This window comes from Peromyscus californicus, unplaced genomic scaffold (assembly GCF_007827085.1).
Source record: "Peromyscus californicus insignis strain IS unplaced genomic scaffold, ASM782708v3 Scaffold_46__1_contigs__length_323970, whole genome shotgun sequence".
Lineage (NCBI taxonomy): Eukaryota > Metazoa > Chordata > Mammalia > Rodentia > Cricetidae > Peromyscus > Peromyscus californicus.
Window position 1 is genome coordinate 47,162 of NW_026294558.1, and position 15,944 is coordinate 63,105.

The 15,944-nt window shown below is 37.5% G+C and overlaps 1 pseudogene; it reads right to left on the reverse strand.

Annotated features, from left to right (window-relative positions):
• Positions 1-775: 775 nt before the first annotated feature.
• On the reverse strand, positions 776-15,501 carry LOC128123715 (zinc finger protein 844-like; annotated as a pseudogene).
• Positions 15,502-15,944: the final 443 nt, after the last annotated feature.

The window sequence follows — 15,944 nt, forward strand, 5'->3', positions numbered from 1 at the left end:
ATTCTGGTGTCAGGATCAGGGTGTTTCTATAACTGGTTCTGGATTCAGGAACAAAGTGTGTTTCTTTGACTCTGGTTTCAGTGTCAGGATGTTTTTCACTCTGATTTCAGGGCCAAAGGGTATGTCTTTCACTGACCCTATGCTCAGGGTCAGTGTTTATTTATGTGGCTCCCTCATTTACCCTATACAAAAGGTTCATAAATGCATAATTTTTTCCATGAATGTGTTGCTGTAAACAATATAAAAGCAGACACAATAATGCTTCACCAATTTTGACACTGTAAAATACTTTTCTATTGAAGACATACTCTTCTGTAACTGATTATGTGCGTGTTGCCTAAAGATCTTACCAAACACTTTATAATCAGATGGCCATCCTAACTTTTTCATATAGTTACATATTGAAGTTTCATATTGAAGACAATTGAGTTGTGCAGAGGCTCTACCACACTTTTTACATTCATATGGTTTCTCTACAGTATGTGTTCTTTTATGATTTTGAAGATGTACTGGCATGCCAAGGCTTTACCACACTAATTGCATTAATAGGGTTTGTCTCCAGTATGTGTTCTTTTATGCCTTTGAAGAGTACTATTATGTGCAAAGGCTTTACCACACTGATTATATTCATAGGGTTTCTCTCCAGTATGTGTTCTTTTATGCATTTGAAGAGTACTATTACATACAAACGCTTTACCACACTGATTACATTCATAGGGTTTCTCTCCAGTAGGTGTTCTTTTATGCCTTTGAAGATTACTATGACATACAAAGGCTTTACCACACTGATTACATTCATAGGGTTTCTCTCCAGTATGTGTTCTTTTATGCCTTTGAAGAGTACCATGATATGCAAAGGCTTTACAACACTGATTACATTCATAGGGTTTCTGTCCAGTATGTGTTCTTGTATGTATTTGAAGACGACTATGACTTTCAAAGGCTTTACCACACTGATTACATTCATAGGGTTTCTCTCCAGTGTGTGTTCTTTTATGCCTGTGAAGATTACTATGACATACAAAGGCTTTATCACGCTGATTACATTCATAGGGTTTCTCTCCAGTATGTGATCTTTTATGTCTATTAAGATTGTTATAACTTGCAAAGGCTTTAGCACACTGACTACATTCATAGGGTTTCTCTCCAGTATGTGTTCTTTTATGCATTCGAAGACTGTTTTGACATGAAAAGGCTTTACCACATTCTTTACATTCATAGGGTTTCTCTCCAGAGTGGGTTCTTGTATGCCTTTGAAGATAACTGAATTTTGCACAAACTTTACCACACAAATTACATTGATAGGGTTTCTTTCCAGTATGTGTTCTTTTATGCATTTGAAGACTACTGTGCCATGTAAAGGCTCTACCACAGTGGTTACATTCATTGGGTTTCTCTCCAGAATGGGTTCTTTTAGGCCTTTGAAGACTACTGTATTGTATAAAGGCTTTACCACACAGATTACATTCATAGGGTTTCTCTCCAGTATGTGTTCTTTTATACATTTGAAGACTACATGGACATGAAAAGGCTTTACCACACTGATTACCTTTGCAGGGTTTCTCTCTGGTATGCTTTGTTTTAGTTTCTTGAAGACAGCTTTGAAATTCAAAGGTTTTACCACATTGATTATATTCATAGGGTTTCTCTCCAGTATGTGCTTTTTCATACATTTGAAGATTACTGGGATATGTAAGATCTTTAACACATTGCGTGTATATAATATGTTTCCTTCCAGTTTGATTTTGTTCATGACTGCAAAAATAATGGGGCATGTAAAAGCATTATCACACTTAACACATTGTTTAATCTTTATATGTGTATGAATTAATTTTACAATTTGGCTCAATTGTAAAGAAGAACCAGATCTTAAGGTTTTATCTTTGTTTACCCTCATGTTATTCCACTGTATTAAGAGTTGGTTTGCATCTGTGAAGATACTTGTGATGGTAAGATATTTTATTACATGGTTCACATATACAGAATATTTTTATATGAGATTATTCATATATTTGAAGAGAACTGGAAAATGTCAGAGCTTTAATGTCTGCATTGCATTAATAAATTTTCCTATACAGTAAGTCATCGTACATTTACTAAATGAACTAGGACAACAAGAAAATTTTTCGAGTCCTAATACTGATAGAACTTTTCTGCACAGTGATTTTGTTGATGAATCAAAAATATACCTGGAAAACTAATTATTTGTATACTTGAATCAAATTCAACAAGCATATTAAATATGAGGACTACTATATATCTTCTAATGCTTCTAAGAAACAAGTATGTTATGTCTTTCCATATCCCTATTCTCATATGACTTGTATCCAGAGAGACATGACATATCTAGTAAAGGAAGCTTAACCAATAAAAGTTTTTTTTTACCATTCAATTCACAGTTTGACTTTCTGTACTCATGGACTTTTGGTATATGGATTAAGGTTTCTTCACAATAACTGCCTTTTGACTCTTGACTCTAACTGCCTCCTCTGTTAGCAGCACAGTCACAACAAGTATACAAAGTAGACTGCCATTACTATTCACTATTTGCTTATCAGAAAGATTAAAAATATAATTATCACCTCTTCACTATGTATTCTTTTGTAATATGAGTAGGATAAAATGAATTATTTGGCAGTTCTATAATATATTTCCCATGGTGCTATGATTCAAATGGTAATAGCTGCTAAGTCACTGTTCCCTTGTCTTTTTTTAAAAGAATGCTTTGCAAATTTAATAATCATTGATATACTTTAATCTGTGTTATTTACACTGTTGCTTTTGTTTAAAACCTCCAGGACACATTTTAACTTCTTCAGAGGCACATTTGTATCAACTAGCACAAAAAAATTACCTTTCATCTCCTCTAGAACTTTGAGGATGCTCTTCAGTATTATGGTTTTCCCAATTGTATCCTAAAACATAGTACCAGAAAGTGTGTTATTTTCCTTAAAACTGTCCAAAATTTATGTTACTATCTTCAGTGAATCTTAGAATATGACTAATTTATTCCCCTAATATTATTTCTCAATCAAATGACAGAGCAGCATTCAAACATAAGGACAGTTGTCCTCTTATTTTAAAATGTGAAGGAAAATACACTGTCTTACCTATAATAGTGAGGTTCCTGTAGGTCTCAATCATCACATCTTTGTAGAGATTCTTCTGGGAAGGATCCAGTCCACTCTTCCCAAGTGAAGTTGACATGCACATCATCATAGGTCACTGCATTCTAAAATATCCCATGCATGTGTACAAGAGAAAACATAATACTGACAACATTGTAAATGTATACTTCTTTGAGAGTTGAGACAAATAATTCTGATGCTCCTCACACTTCTTTCATGACATACAAATTATAATGTAATCAACAAGTCACTTTAGAAGGAAACTGAATAGGAGGATCACTTCTGTCATTTCTGTACCCTTTGAATGGAATATCACCTTGCAAAAGAAATGCTTATTGACAAACATATAGAGACAAATAAACAGATTAACAGTACAGAGTACACGTGAGAGAAATTGTATGAACAATTACTAACTATAGAGAAGAAAAGTAAGATGGATAAACTGGGTGTATTGGGTCATGCCTTTAACTGTAGGACTCAGAAGAGAAAGGCAGGTATATATATATCTGCCTCTGAGTTGAATCCCAGCCTAGTGTATGCAATTAAGTCTAGGAAAGTCAATTGAACATGTTAAGACTCTGTCTACCAAGCAAAATCAGTAGAAAAAGAAAGAACTAAGAAGTTTTTACTGAAGTTCCTACAAAGTGTTATGTATTTATTTTAGTTCTGTAGTCGTCAAGAATCCTGAAGTGTCCCAATTCAAACAAAGCATAAATATGAATTTACTAAAAGGTACTGCATGTTTAAATAGTTATAAATGGAAAGATGAAAGCATTAGCCATATAAATGTTGATCATAAATAATCAACACATGGCAAGAGAGATGGAAAGTAAAAAGTAGTAAAAAGCTCTTGCTTGTCTTGGATAGAGGTGGGCTCAATTTCCAGTACTTTTATGAGGGAACACAACTATCCATTATTCCAAGTTCAGGGTTACTGAGACTATGTTTTGATCACTATGAGGACCCGGTACCCACATGATGCAAATCCATGCATTCAGATAAAATACTCATATTCATTTAAGAATTCAAAATAAATGTAACAGGCAGGAGGAAGTTCATGTACCTGCAATGCAATGATTCAGATGGCTCAATCAATATTAATATCATAAATACATGCCAAATGAGAAATAGAATGACAACCTGTGCCAAATTTTGAAATTCAAGATATGTGTGAAGCTCAGTATAACAGCATATGCTTGACATGTACAAAAACCTACATCCCAGGACCATAACCCAATAATATAAGAACAAAACAGCCAAGAATGTTCACCCACTTTAATCCATGGAATTGGGAGCCAGAATCAGGGGGATTTCTGAGTTCCAGGCCAGCCTGGTATATAGACCTCCTTTCAGGCCACGAAGCACTACACTGACAAACTTTGTATTCAAAAATAACCAACATAATTAAAAGACCAGGTTAACAAACTCCCTTAGCACTGAACAGCAATTGCTTCTACTCTATCTTCTGTGATTTAGAGATAGATTCTCTAATGGTGAAGGCATGACAATACCAGAAAGCTGGCTGTTTAGTTTCAACCACAACTCAGTATAGACAAAGAACAGGAAATCTGTTGAGGCTATAGAGATGCATATCACACACCTAGTGAGGAGTTTGCTCCCAAAAGGCTCCTCCTACTAAAGAAGCAATCAAAAGAAAGTCATCAAGGAGAGACACATGTTCCCATATATAATTGTGTCTGAGAGGTTGCTGAAGGCTGCAGGAATATATCATAAGAACTCAGCTGGTTAAAGCAGTCACTACCTGGAGGAATCAGAGAATTTCTCCAGAGGAAGCCAAATCCCAAGGAGTTTTTGGTGTTACTTGGATTGTTATATATCAGCTGTATTCTGTTATGAAAATCATGTGTGCCTTTGTAGCTAGAGTTTTCCTGCCTGGCCCACAGTCAGGACAAATCTCTGACACCCGCCAGTCCCACAACCGCTCAGACCCGATCAAGTAAACACAGAGACTTATATTGGTTTCAAACTGTATGGCCGTGGCAGGCTTCTTGCTAACTGTTCTTATAGCTTAAATTAGCCCATTTCTATTAATCTATACTTTGCCACATGGCTCGTGGCTTACTGTCATCTTCATTCACATGCTGTTTCTCATCATGGCGGCTGGCAGTGTCTCTCTGACTCAGCCTTCCTTCCCAGCTCTATTCTCCTCCTTGTCCCGCCTATACTTCCTGCCTGGCCACAGGCCAATCAGTGATTTATTTATTGACCAATCAGCAACACATTTGACATACAGACCATCCCACAGCACTTCCCCTTTTCTTTTCTTAAAAAGGAAGGTTTTAACCTTTACACATCTCCAAAGTCATCTTGGTATATTTGGGAATTTGGGCGTAGCTTCTCTTACTACTTCCTGCTGGAGGGGGGCGCTGTATCTTATGGGGACACAAAGAATATTTTAGGATTATGGAGTAGTCCATGAGGGTGTATTGTCTGAGCCAGTTGCCTTGAAACGGTTCTGGATGTTGGATCATCTGGGCCATGGTGTCATCAGAGACCTTTCAGGTGGTCTTGGCTGGTCAAACCTGATGTATCTTAATCTGGAACAAATCCATCGCCTCTGGCTTTCTGTGGAAACAAAAGCAGAGCCTCCTTTCCAAAGCAACATATCCTTACATCCAAATTTTGAAGTCAAGGTACCTTTAAAATATACATTTTGGCATAACTCAACAGCTTTTGCAATCAAATGTTTTTCTTCAGTTACGAATATCAAAGAGAACATAATCCAGATTCTCTGTGTGGTAGCCATCTTTACGTGGCTTATTTTTTTATATTAGCTTGAGCCTATTGCTTTAAACTGCAGCCTTCTAAGCCTGAAATGGCGTTGGCGCTGTGGCTGCTGGCTCCGCCCACTTCAGCTTCCCAACATGGCGGTGATACATTTTCTGCCAGCTCTGGGAGCCATCAACTCTCAGAAATAGTGGGTCTATGCTTCTATCAAAGCAGCGTGTAGCCCAGAAACCTCTTTTTTTGTTTTGTTTTGTACTAGCAAAGGCTAAATCCACCATGTAGCTTAATGTGCCACTTGCAGAGGCCTCATTCCCGCCATACTGCAGGTTGAGCGTACACGCTAGGAACCCACCAGTAGCTCAAACCGCTAGCTGCCACTCATTTGAGAGAGACAATTAGGAAGCTGTTTTTAGCTCCATTTTAGAATCTTTTTTCAGGTTTTAGGTGGAAACTCTAGCCACCACGTTGGGCACCATTTGTAGCTAGAGTTTTCCTGCCTGGCCCATAGTCAGGACAAATCTCTGACACCCGCCAGTCCCACAACCGCTCAGACCCGACCAAGTAAACACAGAGACTTATATTGGTTTCAAACTGTATGGCCGTGGCAGGCTTCTTGCTAACTGTTCTTATAGCTTAAATTAGCCCATTTCTATTAATCTATATCTTGCCACATGGCTCGTGGCTTACTGGCATCTTCATTCACATGCTGTTTCTCATCATGGCGGCTGGCAGTGTCTCTCTGACTCAGCCTTCCTTCCCAGCTCTATTCTCCTCCTTGTCCCGCCTATACTTCCTGGCTGGCCACGGGCCAATCAGTGATTTATTTATTGACCAATCAGCAACACATTTGACATACAGACCATCCCACAACATGCCTTCATAGTTTTCCCAATTGACTTTTCCCTAAGAAGGGCTAACAGTATGGAGTGATCACTCTCTGTACATACACATTGCAGGTATTTGGAGAACAACCTCAGGAAAGGCTTTCTCTGGAGTCAGATATCACCCTTGGCCCCTTTCAAGAACTAGCAGTAATTACAATCCACATGAAAGTCTCCTGATTTAAGGTAAATTCCACAAGGAGACACCACTAAGGTCAGGTGGACGTTAAGTAATAGCTTTACACAATTCAGCTTGGACCCACGTTTCTTATGACCTTACTAACTTTATAGACCTTTAACTCCTTACCTAACCACTTCTAGGAATATTTAGATAACCCTCTGCACTGAGAGCTATGCTCAGCCAGAACCTCACTTCAAACCTCCCTGTAATTATCATCATTGGCAGCATCCAGCCAGGTCCATCACCAGATGGAAGAAAGTACTTATCAGAGATACCTCTGTACTCTCTAAAAACAGACTTAAGCATTCAGACTACCTGTTTGAGAAGGCCTGGTGGATGTGCCAATTAAGCTTTACTTCCTCCTTTCCCAAATCTTACCTCTGGTTCTAGATCTCCCTTTATCACCAGAGGCATCCAGCTGTACACAGGTTGCCTAGCGACTGAGCCCACTTCCCCTACCCTGCAGAAAAAATGGCAGATAGCTTGGACAGATAGGAGCCAAAGGAAAAAAGAAGAGAGTTTTATTTTCTCCCATTGACCTAGCAACTTATTGATTTTTAATATTTTCTACCAATCACATTTAAGATTATAGTTGAGCACATAAGATCCGTCTTCTTAGATTTTACCTGAATTCAGCCTTTAGTTAATCTATTTCCCCATTGGTCACTTCCCTTTGGGGTTGCAAATGATAATTAACAGTTATTGCCTCTCAATGTGATTCTTATCACCCCTCCATTTGACCCTGGAAGACTGGCTTTATAGACCAGGACTTCCAGGGCAAAGAGGAGAGAGAAGAGAAGAGAGAATGGAAGAACTAGATGGGTAAGAACTTGAGAGGAACAAACTGAGATGGGGAAGAAGTAAATTGAAGGGCTAGAAGAGAGTACTAGAGGAATCAGATGGAAGATGAGGAAGAGCCAGATGATGAAGAACAAGATGGGGAAGAACAAGATGAGGAGAGAGAAGGAGATGGCAGAGGAGATGATATGGGAAGGAACAAGATGGATGAGAACCTAGAAGGGGCAGAACTAGATGAAGGAATTAAGATAGAACCTAGAGGGTACCGCAGACAAGTGTAGAGAGATATCAGGCTAGAAATGAGCTAAATATGAGAGCAGAATATAAGCTTGTAACTGACACAGAATAATAAAGTATGTGGACTAAGGAGTTTCGTGTACATAGATTCATTTCTTCTCATCAAATATTATTTATCAGCTGGTTGTAGATTCTTCCCAGACCCTGGGAGGGAACTATCGAGGGGGTGGACCCCTTTAGTCACTGTTAAGAGGTTTTTCATTCAATAAACTATGTTCTAAACCAGGTACCAATAAGCTCATGATCATCTATGAATCTGGTTCCAGATCTCCCTTTAACTATCACCAGAGGCATCTAGCTGTACACACATTGCCTAGCGACTGAGCACACTTTCCCCCATCCTGCAGAAAAATGGCAGATAGCTTGGACAGATAGGAGCCACAGCACTGAATAGCAATTGCTTCTACTCTGTCTTATGGGATTTAGAGGTAGAGTCTCTAATGGTGGTGAAGACATGACAATACCAAGAAGCTGGCTGATTAGTTTCAACCACAACTCAGTACATACAAAGAACAGGAAATCAGTTGAGGCTATTGAGATGCATATCACACACCTAGTGAGGAGTTTGCTCCCAAAACGTTCCTCATACTGAAGAAGCAATCAAAAGAAAGTCACCAAGGAGAGACACATGTTCCCATATATCATTGTGTCTGAGAGGTTTTTCATTCAATCAACTCTGTTCTAAACTAGGTACCCATAGGCTCATGATCATCTATGAAGAAAATGAACTTAGTCACTTCAATGATGCTCATAGTCTGCGACAGCCCCTACACTGTTTCACATGTTCAAGTCTCTTCTAACACTCAAGACGGTCTCTTGATGGTGACATTTGTAAAATCCGAAAATGAATTATAACTTTCCAACATACAGTGGCAAAGAATACCATTCAAATTCTGAAATAGAGAAATGGAGAGATAGCAAGGGAAGATTAGGCAAAGGCAAGACTGAAGTAGAGCAGAACAGACATCAAATTCTCTATCTCTGTCTCAGATGCATGAGGATTCAATATCATCAGGCTCAGATGGCCCTATCTGTAGATGTAACCAACGGTCTTATAAAATAAGAAACACAGAGCCAATTCAGAGAAGAAAGCCAAGAGGTCAGAGCTAAGAGCTTCACCCTTCCTGATTCAGGGATCCTCTCCAGTCAAGAGAGCTCTCCGAAAAGGACCTACTTCCTGTGTGTCTGTCTTTAAAGTCTTCCTGTTCTGCCTTGTCATTGGTTGTAAACCCAAACATGTGACTGCCTCGTCACTGCCTGAATGTACCGCCCTCCAGGTCCTTAAAGGCGTGCGCCACCGACACCATGCACTTGCTATGACTCTAATAGCTCTGACCCCCAGACAACTTTATTTATTAACATACAATTAAAATCACATTTCAGTACAAGTAAAATACCACCACATTTCCCCTTTTCTATTTTAATAAAAAGGAAAAAAAAGAAAAAGGTTATAACTAACAAAAGAAAAACTATATACAAAAGTACAATGACTATATACAATATATACAAGTAATAAATATCTAAACAATGTCTAGTCCATTTGTATTTGACAAATTCAGAGAAAATAATTTCATTATCTATCCTATTTTGTTAAGTCCAAAATGTATCTAATTCACTTTCTATCCTAATTAATCTTCAACTATAACTAACTAGCCTTCAACTATAGCTACCTAATCTTCAACTATAGCTACCTAATCTTCAACTCCCTCAGAGACCCAAGAAGGAAATAATATTAGCTAGCAAAAATAAAAACAGAAAGTGCATGCAAGCAACTTCCAAAAAATTTGTGAGTTGACAGAAACAGCCAGCTGCCTGGACAGTCACCTGAGGTTTCTCCACAGTGTTGGGGCATCATCTTCAGCCTATAGGCTTAGCATATCTGACAGACTCATTTGTGAAGTAGGATGTACACAAGGTCAACAGTTCAACCTCACATTGGGTGAGAGCAGTCCATGTACCAGAAACACCTGAATTCCACTAGTGTCATGTCATGATTCAGGATTTTAAATTCTGGAAATTGTTGATGGTTTTTTAATTCAACTGTCCATTCTTTTTGGCTGTGTATATATGGCTTCATCTTAGCATCCCGTTCTTCTCCACATCCCTCTGTCAAATGCCAGTTTACTATTGCGAGGCGTGAGCTTAGTTATTCTTCAAGAATAACTGTTTCAGCTGCTGTTCCATTGCACATCAGAAGTCATCGGCCCACTGCCTGTTCAGCTGCCTTCGAAGAAAAGGGCACTGTACCTTTTCCGAATTGCGAAGGCCACTTCAGGGATGGTGCCATATTGTCCTGGCCTCAGATGATGCCTTTTGATAAAGCCATAACCACACTTGTTTTGGCAAGAATCAGTAGTCCTTTGTTTCATGTCCTGTCTGTCCATTTTGTCAGCAGTTGATTCAAGGATACTTTGTTGTCCAGTGGCTAACTTTTGCCACAATGAAAGTTAACTCCATACACAGTTTCTTCAATGCCCATATTTTCCCTGAAGTAGATTGGTACTGCCAGGAGCCGACATGTCTCATAATCATAACAAAAAAGAAAAATTTTCTAAGTTATTAAAACATTTTAAATGCCATATTCTGTAGATCTCTGAAGGGTTTGAAGATGACCTGTCTAAAATATATCTGCTCAATTTTTAAAACATATCTAATATGACTACAAGTTCTATTGTAATGTCTAACTACTAACTTTCATTTCTATATATCCTAATAGTTGGTAATAATAACATTCAAGGATCAGAAAATTGCATTGTTAAATGAATGGTATAAGTACAATTAGAGATATACATATAGCATTTTCTAACAATATCAATTTCAATATATATAATTTGTATACAATATAAAACAATCCAATCCAATGTAAAGTATTTAAAACTAGTAATTGTCTTTTTCTTCTTCTTTCTTTCTCTTTTTTTTTTAAACAAGAACCTTAAATCTAATCTCTGTTGCTTAGCCTTTTTCCTAACCCTTGACAACAACTTGTAACCAACTCCCCTAAACAATGAAAATTATCCCAGACCCAAAACCCATTAAAAAGACCAAAAAACCACCCACCCCACACCACCTCTTTGGGAATGTGGGCGTCGTATTCTTAAAATTGCTTCCTGCTGGGTATGGGCGAAGTTATCTTTATCCTGAAAGAAAAATTTTAGGTTAATTGTCAAATTCTAGGAAAGGTAAACATATCCTTCATTATCCAGTCTGTGTATAATGCCAAAGTTCAGGGTTTATCTCAAGTCTTTATTCAAGTAGTCTTTGAGACTGGATCATCTCAGCTAGTCATCTCAAAATTGCTATGAGCACCTTGTAGTTCAAAGCTGATCTGTAGATGATGTTTGTCAGCTTAATGATGTTATTATTGTCCACGTGGAATTGTTGTTGTTGTGGGGCCCCAACTTCTTCCTGGAGACTTCAGTTGATATTAGACCTGGCCGTGATTTCCTGCAGAAAACTGATAAGAGACTCGAACACAAAGACATATATATGCAGCTAATTGAAGCCTTTTTTCTAGAATTAATTAATACTCTATATGACCATTCATATCTTAACAAAGGTTAAAATGTATATATATCTATATATCTATATATTAATCTTGTAAATTTTGATATAAAATTTATACTTTAAGAAAAGTTTTAAAGAATCAGAATAGAATCAAAGAGTTGAGATCAGTAATAGAATAGTCCCTTAGTTAATTTGGCTTTTCTCCTGTCCCATAACAGAAGATGGCTCTTTTATTCTGGCATGATACAGGGGGTTTGCATTTTCCTTTTAACAACATGCTTGAGTTTAAAGAAGGAGAGAGCCATTCTCCAACTCCAAAGTCAGCTTTAAATTTTAATTGAACTGGGACTATTAGAAGACCAATAGTGTTAAATTTTTAGAGAAAGGCAGAAACAAACATTTAGGAAGACATAAAATTTTTTAGATAATATATACCCATGCGCCGTTTCACTCTGTTTCCTGGGATAGATGATTTGTCCCTTTTCTCAGTTGTCTCATTTGTCCAGTGTTCTTCAGATTCCTTAACCTTCATTCTCCTAAAAGACAAAAACAAAAACCTTTCCCCAAGACTAATTTTGGGGATGTTCCTTTTTGGCAAGTTATTATCTGATTAAATAAAAAGACATGTGTTACTGGTATAAGTTAGTTTAAATTGGATGTTCATGCTTGTTGAAGAACTATCACCTCCTCTAATTAAGAGGTTTCTCTTGTTCAAATCGAACCTTTATCAATTTTGATGGTACCCACAACTTGTCTTCTCCTGTAGAAACAAAAGCAAAACCTCGTCCCCAACGTAACACATACCCTGGTTTCCATTCTGAGGTCAGCACATCCTTAAAGTATATAGGCTGATTTAATTCTGTAGTTTTTTCTATTATCCAATGTCTTTCTGCAGCTGGTGTTCCTTTCTCATTGGCATTAAGAAAATTCAAAGTTAATAGAGCATTATGCAGTCTGTTTCTGGGGGTTTTTGTTACCCCTATCTGTTTATTTAGCATATCCTTTAGAGTTCTGTTTGATCTTTCTACAATTGCTTGACCTGTAGGATTATGTGGTATGCCTGTAATATGCTTTATATTGTAATAAGCAAAAAACTGTTTCATTTTAATAGAGACATATGATGGAGCATTATCAGTTTTGATTTGTGCAGGTATACCCATGATGGCCATAACTTCTAGCAAATGAGTGATTACAGAATCAGCTTTTTCAGAACTTAAAGCAGTTGCCCACTGAAATCCTGAACAAGTATCGATAGTGTGATGTACATATTTCAGTTTTCCAAATTCTCCAAAGTGAAACACGTCCATCTGCCAGATTTCATTCCTTTGAGTACCTTTTGGGTTACATCCAGCTGGTAATGGCGTTTGATTGTAGAAGGAACAAGTAGGACATTTCTTTACTATTTCTTTGGCTTGTTGCCAGGTTATGGAAAAATCCTTTTTTAAACCTTTACTATTGACAGGATGTTTTTTATGAAATTCTGAGGCCTCCAGCACATTTCCTATCAATAATTTATCAATCTCATCATTGCCTTGTGCTAGAGGGCCTGGCAGACCAGTATGGGATCGGATGTGAGTTATATATAAAGGATGACTCCTTTTCCTGATTGTATCTTGTAATTGAATAAATAGTGAAGTTAATTCTGAAGCATCAAGGATAAATTCTGCAGTTTCAATATGTAATACTACTCTTTCAGCATACTGAGAGTCAGTTACTATGTTGAGAGGTTCTGAAAAATCCATTAATACCAACAGAATAGCATATAATTCTGATTTTTGAACTGAATTATAAGGACTTTGAACCACTTTACTTAAATTTTCTGATTTGTAACCTGCCTTTCCTTGTTTGTTGGCATCTGTATAAAATGTACGAACTCCAGATATGGGTTTTTCCCGTACAATTCGAGGCAAGATCCAATCAGCTCTCTTTATAAGATCAATTCTATTGCTTTTGGGATATTTGCTGTTAATTTCTCCCAAAAAATTACTGCAAGCTCTTTGCCAAGGTTCACTTTCTGTCCATAATTTTTCAATATCCTCCTTAGTTAAAGGTACGACAATTTCTGCTGGGTCTATTCCTGCTAATTGACGAAGTCTCAATTTTCCTTGCCAAATCAAGTCAGAGATTTTTTTCCACATAAGATTTTAATTTTTTATTTGGCTTATTTGGTAAAAATATCCATTCTAATATAATATCTTCCCTCTGCATTAATATTCCTGTAGGAGAATGTCTAGAAGGTAAAATAACCAAAATGCAATCCAGCTTTGGATCAATACGATCCACGTGTCCTTCATGTACTTTCTTTTCTACCAAGGCCAATTCTTTCTCAGCTTCAGGTGATAATTCTCTTGGACTATTTAAGTCCTTGTCACCTTCTAAGGTTTTGAACAAATTATGCAGTTCATCATTTTTTTACCCCAACAATAGTTCTTAGATGAGAAATGTCTCCAAATAATCTTTGAAAGTCATTAAGAGTCTGTAGTCGATCTCTCCTAATTTGCACCTTTTGGGGTCTAATTTATTGTAGCTCTATTTTATATCCTAAGTAATTAATAGAATCTCCTCTTTGTATCTTTTCAGGAGCAATTTGTAATCCCCAGCAAGGCAAAATTTTCTTTACTTCTTCAAACCTTCTTTCTAAAGTATCTGCATTTGAGTCAGCTAGTAAAATATCATCCATATAATGATAAATTTTAGATTTAGGAAATTTTTTACGTATCACTTCCAATGGCTGTTGTACAAAATATTGGCACAGAGTTGGGCTATTCAACATTCCTTGTGGGAGGACTCTCCATTGAAATCTTTTAACCGGTTGAGAATTATTGTAAGTAGGTACTGTGAAAGCAAATCTTTCTCTGTCTTTTTCTTGTAAGGGTATTGAAAAGAAACAGTCTTTTAAATCAATAACTATGAGAGGCCATCCTTTTGGTAACAGAGTAGGCAAAGGAATTCCAGATTGTAGAGAGCCCATTGGCTGAATTACTTTGTTAATTGCTCTAAGGTCTGTTACCATTCTCCATTTACCAGATTTCTTCTTAATAACAAATACAGGAGAATTCCAAGGGCTGGTTGATTCTTCAATATGCTGAGCATTTAACTGTTCTTCTACCAGCTCTTCTAAAGCCTGGAGTTTCTCTGTTGTTAAAGGCCATTGCTGGACCCATACAGGCTTGTCTGTTAACCATTTTAAAGGTAGAGCTGTTGATGTCTTTGGAAGATCATCAGTTGTTGTGCCCTGTTCTTGTATAATATGGATGGCTGGTGACCACTCAGAATAATGCCTTCTAATATTTCTTTCAGAAACATGTGCTAGTTTATGATTTGTTTCTGAGATTGGAGGGATGTTAATCTGAGTATTCCATTGCTGTAACAAGTCTCGACCCCACAGGTTCATAGCTATGTTAGCCACATATGGTTTTAATTTTGCTCTCTGTCCTTCTGGACCTATGCATTCAAGCCATCTTGCACTCTGTTTCACCTGAGATAATGTCCCAATTCCTAACATTTGATCATTTACCTCCTGAAGAGTCCAAGTTGGATGCCAAAATTCTGGTGCAATTATGGTAATGTTCTCACCTGTGTCAACTAGACCAGACAACAAAACACCATTTATTTTTATTGTTAGTTTTGGTCTTTGTTCATTAATAGAAGTTTGCCAAAAATTTTTCTTTATGTTATTTCCAGAATTTTCTATTCTCTCTGTTTCATCATCCCTACCAGCATGATTTATTCCAATAGACATTTGGTTATTTAATTGCTCTGAGTAGGTGTTTCCTCTACAACTGCAGGAGAGGTTTGAAGTGTATTTTCTATGGGGACCTGCCTGAGGCCCCTCTGGGAGTTTCCCAAAGCCTGAAGAAAGGATTACCTTGCCTGTCCCTTGTTGATTTACATTCATTGGTCCAGTGTTTTCCCTTACCACACCTTCTGCAAACTCCAGAAGGAAGTGGCATTCTGTTGCCATTGTTCCTTGAAGCAACATTGTTTCTAGGAATGACCTGTCTACAGTCCCTCTTCAAATGTCCTTGTTTTCCACATCCAAAACATCTAACATTTCTCAAACCTTTTTGAAATTGCTTCTCCTACCCACATATCATCATGGTCATGAGCCTCAACGTTAACTGTATCTCTAATCCAATCTTCCAAAGGTGCAGATCTCGCCTTTAACGGCCTGATTATTCTTTTGCATGCTGCATTTGCATTCTCAAAGGCCAAAGATTCAATTATTATCTGACTAGCCTCTGAATTCGGGACCATTTTCTGTACTGCTGAAGTCAATCTTTGTAAGAAATCTGTGAAAGATTCTTTTGGGCCCTGTATAACCATTGTAAATGACTCAGGTTTTTTTCCTGGTTCTTCAACTCTGTCCCATGCATTCAAAGCTGCTTTTCGACATAGAACTAGGGT